The sequence below is a fragment of the Pantherophis guttatus genome, chromosome 1 (genome assembly GCF_059756535.1).
Source record: "Pantherophis guttatus breed Tessera chromosome 1, ASM5975653v1, whole genome shotgun sequence".
Taxonomy (NCBI): domain Eukaryota; kingdom Metazoa; phylum Chordata; class Lepidosauria; order Squamata; family Colubridae; genus Pantherophis; species Pantherophis guttatus.
Window position 1 is genome coordinate 106,196,060 of NC_142063.1, and position 7,277 is coordinate 106,203,336.

Sequence of the window (7,277 nt, forward strand, 5' to 3'; positions counted from 1 at the left end):
CAAGCCACACCCACAGAACTGGTAGTAAAATAATTTGAATCCCATCACTGACTTCATCCATAGCTTAAGTTCCATTGCTAACAAAATCTTTAACCAGTCCTGGACATTACAGTGAGAATTTCCCTCTTATTAACTTCAGTGAAACACTTAACAAAAAAAGAATCTGCCTCACTGATCTTGTCCATGTCTCCAGGTGAAGCATACAAGATCAGGGGTGGATTCTACTTACCTTTAGTACTGGTTCGCAACGGGGCCCCGCACACACTTGCTTCTCTCGTGCGCACATGGACTCTTCTGCGCCTACACAGAAGCGTTCTGATGACGTTGGGGTCAGTAAGTGGAGCCTTCCGCCAGTTTTACTACCGATTCTATAGAACCAGTGCAAACCAGGGGCAACTCACCACTGTATGAGATGTTATACACCTCATAACAGCACATCCCTAGGACTAAATAAATCCCACACAGAAGAATTAAACTTATCAGTCTCAGCTCAATAACAAATGATCAACAATAGTGAGAATTGTAGACCGTAATAGTTGGATAATGGTAGGTTAGATCTGACTTGAACGGTGGGAAATATGGCATAGAGCTGAATATGTACTGTAGCTTCATGTGTCTTCTACTCAAGGTCACTACAAGTTTTAGGATTATTCTTCAAAGTGTGAAATAATAAGGAATCTCCCAAATAAGGAATGTCTGAACAACAGCTTTAGTGATGAGGATAGAGCAGAGAACGTTGCAATTACACTCTGAGTTCCCCTTAGTAAATACAAAGCAGTTAGGGGTACCTACTATTATTTCCTGTTTTTTTCCTCACACTCCCCCCTCTGGATATGTCTGGGTTTGCACCTCACATTCCCAGTTACTTGCATCCTGATTTAACTCAGTTAACATTGCCTTGTTTTACACAGGGTACAGATTGTAGAACATGCTATGCTAAAATATGTTTGACTACTATACAAATCAGTGTGGCACTTGAATACTGTTGCTTGGGGACTGAAACTGAGCATTGGTAGTTATTTCTTTTCCTCCCGTGAACTGTCAAAAAATGTATTGCACATCCAGATTCAAGGTGTTTATTGATTCCAGCTGAAAACAATCTGTGGAAGCCTGCAGTGAGGCCACACCAAAATTAGGTATTCCTTTCAGTTCTCCAGTGGAATATCACTTACTTGCCCATGAATTCTTGGAACCTTCATGCCGCTTATGATATAGGTGGTGTTTCTTAATCCATATGCAAATAAGGGTAGGAGGTAGATTAATGTCTATTGAAGAACTCTTGAGTGGTGGAAGTAGTTTTTTTATTTCCAGCCTTTAATTGTTTGACCGTGGCAACATCTCTTTTTCCAATCTCCCAATTTTGCTGAGCTGCAAAAATCTGTTAGATGACAGGAATGAATTAAGAATTTGGTTTGTCACTTTGCTGCCATCTATTAGTCATCCAGATGTTTGTTAGGTAAACTATTTTTATGGTAAAAGGTAAAGGTTCCCCTCACACATAGGTGAGGAGATGAGCACTGCCCCAATTCTAGGGGGCGGTGCTCATCTCCGTTTCAAAGCCAAAGAGCCAGTGCTGTCCGAAGATGTCTCTGTGGTCATGTGGCCAGCATGACTAAATGCCAGAGGTGCACGGAACACTGTTACCTTCCCACCAAAAGGTGGTTCCTATTTTTCTATTTGCATTTTTTACATACTTTTGAACTGCTAGGTTGGCAGAAGCTGGGATAAGTAATGGGAGTTCACCCCATTACGCAGCACTAGGGATTCGAACTGCTGAACTGCCAACCTTTCGATCGACAAGCTGAACATCTTAGCCACTGAGTCATCACGTCCCACCAATTTTTATGAGGCCAGCTCAAAAACAGCTGATTGGCTTTGAAGTTCTTTGGTGTTAAAGAATTTTCCTTTTGCATTAGACTGCTTAGTGAAACTGGATTTCTCCCCCTACATAACAAAATCCCAAGTTTTCCATCTGTCCTATAAAAACACTGTACCTAGAATCTTGTTGCACACTGAGCTGGGATAGGCAATGTTGCCCTTCTCCTTTCAGCTTTGGCAAGCATGGATCATGATGAAGGATAGTAGGAGTTCAGTAACATTTGGAATGAGTTTCATATCCTATTTCTTCCCACTGAGAGCCAAAGAAGTTGTTTCCTGCTCTAATGGCTAATTGCCCATTCACCACATCTCTCTTTTCTCTGAAGCAGGGGTGAAATCCAGCAGGTTCTGACAGGTTCTAGAGAACCGGTAGTGGAAATTTTGATAGAACTGGCAAATACCACCTCTGGCTGGCCCCAGAGTGGGGTGGGAATGGAGATTTTGCAATCTTCATTCCCTTGGAATGGGATGGGAATGGAGATTTTGCAGAATCCTTCCCCTGCTATGCCCACCAAGCCACGCCCACCAAGCCACGATCACAGAACCGGTAGTAAAAAAATTGAATTTCACCACTGCTCTGAAGGACCTACTCCATCCACCCTGAATGATGATGAATAAAATATTTGAATGTGTAGTATGTGTCTCTTGTTTTCATGAGAAGATGGAACAGCTTCTGTCTTACTTCCTAGTATTATTGGGCTTCAACTACTAAGATAATAGAACCCCAAAGGGGGAATGTAAAGAGTGTGATGAATTTGTAAGCAGTGATCTTCCATTTTCCCATCTAGATAACTTTTCCTATGAAAAAGATTCAGTAATGGTATGGAGCCTGCTTCTGGGGTAGATACAGGCAAGATATAGCAGGGATGGATGAACATTTGGAGAAAGAAATGGAATAAAAAAACCACGGAGAAAGAGAAGAAGAAGCAAGGAGATTTGCTGGGCTATTTACCCGGCAATTAGATCATATCAAAAAGCATAGAGGGTGTGCTTCTGGATTGCTCATATGGGTTGCCAATAAGAAAGGTGGGACAAAGAAAAGTTAGTCCATGCCAGGTCTACACCATTTCTGTAAACTTGCTCAGGCATATTGAGATATGTAGGACCCTTTCCAGTAGTGGGTTTCACTTACTTTCGCTACTGGTTCAGAACTATGAGCGTGCACATGTGTGTGCTTTCTTAGCTCGCACACAGCACTTCTGCACATGGCAAAACCTTCTGCGCATGCGCAGAGCATCCGTGATGATGTCTGGGTGGGTGGGCGGAGCCTCCCACCATTGCCACTACCAGTTCGCCCAAACAGGGGCAAACTGGCAGAAACCCATCACTGACCCTTTTTATCTTTCCCAGTTAGAGTATATCCTGAACTAGCTGAATACCCATCCTCCGCTACGAAACTATGTGATCGGGCTTGATAAATGACACTTACAGCTTGAAAATTAATGAGTAGTTATGATCGCCCTCTCCTCTCCCCTTCTCTCCCTCAGCCTTGCCCCACAGAAGCCCCTCCTGTCCTAGCCCCTACTCTCCCTCAGGGTTGCCACACAGAAGCCTCCCCTATCCTATCCCGTTCTCTCCAGAGTTATTTTCAGGTTGGGAGGGGGAATAGAACGCCTAACTAATTAGCATCAGAACATGTTAATAATAATATAAGAAATGGTCTTATAATATAAGAAATAACGGTCATTTTGAAAAATCCTTTCTTAGCAAGCACCTAGAAGCCAAGTGGAACATACGTGCCAAATTTCAAGTTTGTAGGCTTTACGATTCTGGAGATTTCGTGATCGCAGCGTGAGTGGTTTTCACTTTTATATATTTAGATTAAAACCTTGTTGGTGTAGGAGGTATATAGTATATGGAAACTACCATAAATCATTTAGAACTAGGGGTGAAATGTAAATTGAGTTTACAAGTACTTCATGGAAAACATGGGAAGAGAATGTGTCCGATTTGAACCCAAGAGTATATGCATCAACTTTAACTTCCAGACATTATCAACTGCTAGAAATAGTTTCAGTGTTACAATAAAAACAGAGTCCTCACATGCCATATTGAATTTCTAGGAAGCTGCAAGCAAGTTAAAACCTATCATAACCTTTACATTGAATGTGAGATAGTCCATCAAGCTAGGGATTTTCCTCATGGCCTTGTGCTCCTAGCACTGAAGATCTAGTGTTGGGATTCGTGACAGAAGAAGAGACAAGACTTAATTGTGTCTGACTTGTTGATGCAGTTGATCATCTAACACATTACGCTATAGTCTCTGTAATAGAGAATCCAGAGTTTTGGGAGTTCTATCCTTTCTGACTCTAATGAACCTTTTCTTATTTAAAAATAAAATTCATTCACTGTGCAATGGTGAGTTTGGTCTGTTAACCTATTCTTCTGGTGATCATAAGTTCCCATCCCATATGTTCCCATTATTGGCAGAATCATGCCAATGATGCAAAAAATACCTTGCTTACTGCAGTGGATCTTAAGTCTGTCTCACAGAGAATGGCATATACATTTGCAGTGTCCTTCCTAGAAAGTTATATAATGCTGTGTTTTTTCTCTTTTTATCTATTAATCTGATCAAGAAATACCTGGGATGAGAATCTATCCGATTGATTGATTGATTCAATTTATTTCCCATCCATCTTATAATGAAACAACTCTGGGCAGTTTACAGCATTAAACAATCCCATATTTACTTATTTATTAGATTTTTATCCCATTTTTATTACTTTATAAGTAACTCACAGGAACAGGGCCACGGGGGCTCAGTGGCTAAGACGCTGAGCTTGTCAATCAAAAGGTTGGCAATTCAGCAGTTCAAATCCCTAGTGCCGCGTAACGGGGTGAGCTCCTGTTACTTGTCCCAGCTTCTGCCAACCTAGCAGTTTGAAAGCACATAAAAAATGCAAGTAGAAAAATAGAGACCACCTTTGGTGAAAAGGTAACAGCATTCCATGCACCTTTGGCATTTAGTCATGCTGGCCACATGACCATGGAGATGTCTTCGGACAGCGCTGGCTTTTCGGCTTTGAAACAGAGATGAGCACCATCCCCTAGAATCGGGAACGACTAGCACATATGTGTGAGGGGAATGTTGTGGTCCGCCAGCAGCTTGCGGAGCTGGCAGCAGAGTTGGACAGTGAGGAGGCTGGGGAGGAACATGGGCCAATCCTGGAGTCTGGGGAAGGCTCAGACGAGGGTTTTGCATCAGAGGCAGAGATGGGGCCAGGGCCATCTGGGAGTTATGTCCAGACTCTGGAGTCTCCAGAATTTCATTGAAATTGTTTCATTACGTTTCTGAAAGAGATAGGTTGTCTTCTAAGGCCACAACCACAGTGAAAGCTTAAAAGCTATGTGGAATTGTCTAGATCACGGGTGTCAAGGCCTGTGGGCCTAATCCGGCCCATGGAGTGCTTAGATTTGGCCTGCAGGGCCACCTGGAATCAGCAAAGGACCAGCCCGCGGTAACTCTGCCAATGAAAATGGAGCCAGGGAGGGCTGCAGGAGGCTGTCGCAGCCAAAAATGGAGCGAGTGACATCAAGTTGGTCATGTCCAACTTGGCCACACCCACCCTGGCCAGGCCCACCTGCCCCTCTGAGGTCAAACACAACCCTGATGTGGCCCTCAATGAAATTGAGTTTGACATGTCTGGTCTAGATGCATCTCTCATGTCATTCAGTGTTGCCGATTGCTACTGCATGTCTACCGAGAGTCACTGTATATGAGAATATGTGGATTGTTGCCTTTTATCATTTTAGAATAGAATAGTATAGAATAACAGAGTTGGAAGGGACCTTGGAGGTCTTCTAGTTCAACCCCCTGCCCAGGCAGAAAACCCTACACCACTTCAGACAAATGGTTATCCAACAACTTTTTAAAAATTTCCAGTGTTGGGGCATTCACAACTTCTGCAGGCAAGTTGTTCCACTTATTAATTGTTCTAACTCTCATGAAATGTCTCCTTAGTTCTAAATTGCTTCTCTCCTTGATTAGTTTTCACCCATTGCTTCTTGTTCTACCCTCAGGTGCTTTGAATAGTTTGACTCCCTCTTCTTTGTGGCAGCCCCTGAGATATTGGAACACTGCTATCATGTCTCCCCTAGTCCTTCTCTTAGCTCGCACACAGCACTTCTGCACATGGCAAAACCTTCAGTCCCCTAATCATCTTTGTTGCTCTTCTCTGCACTCTTTTTAGAGTCTCAACATCTTTTTTATATCATGGTGACCAAAACTGAATGCAATATTCCAAGTGTGGCTTTACCAAGGCATTATAAAGTGGTATTAACACTTCACGTGATCTTGATTCTATCCCTCTGTTTATGCAGCCCAGAACTGTGTTGGCTTTTTTGGCAGCTGCTGCACACTGCTGGCTCATATCTAAATGGTTGTCCACTAGGACTCCAAGATCCCTCTCACAGTTACTACTATTGAACAAGGTACCACATATACGGTACCTATGCATTTTGTTTTTCTTCCCTAAATGTAGAACCTTGCTTTTTTCACTGTTGAATTTCATTTTGTTAGATAGCGCTCAATGTTCAAGTCTATCAAGATCCTTCTGTATCTTGAGCCTATCTTCTGGAGTGTTGGCTATTCCTGCCAACTTGGTGTCATCTGCAAATTTGATGAGTTCCCCTTTGATCCCGTCCAAGTCATTGATGAAAATGTTGAAGAGCACTGGGCCTAAAACAAAGCCCTGGGGTACTCCACTGCATACTTCCCTCCATGTAGATGCAGTTCCATTGAGGACTACACATTGAGTGCTTTTGGTCAGCCTGTTAGGAATCCATCTGGTGGTGATGCTGTCTAACCCACATTTTTCTACTTTACCTAGTAATAGGTTATGATCTACTTTATCAAATGCTTTACTTTTATTTTAGATAGTTAACAATTGAGACAAGCCAACATGTTATATCTACCTGTCATGTAACTGTTGATTTTGGTCTGTAATCAAGAGGGAATACTTAGCTGAGAAACTGAGACCCACAAGAACATTGGGGGTGGGGAAATAGTTATTTCATTCTGCAAAACGTGATTTTATGGTTAGCAAGCTTAGTTTAATCAATGCATGTTAGACTTCAAAGTTCAGAGAAGCAGTGCACAAGCTACTACATAAAAATAACAAAATTTTCATTCTGCAAAACGTGATTTTATGGTTAGCAAGCTTAGTTTAATCAATGCATGTTAGACTTCAAAGTTCAGAGAAGCAGTGCACAAGCTACTACATAAAAATAACAAAATTCAAATAGAAAATAAAAAAGATAGAAATATTCTTTTCTTATGTTGGTTCAGTTCTCTTCAACAAAAATGCAGTGTTCCAGCAAAAATATTAAATAAATGGGCAAGATTGAAGTTTGCTATTGAAATAAAAATAGACAAGAAATACTTCTTAATGACAAAT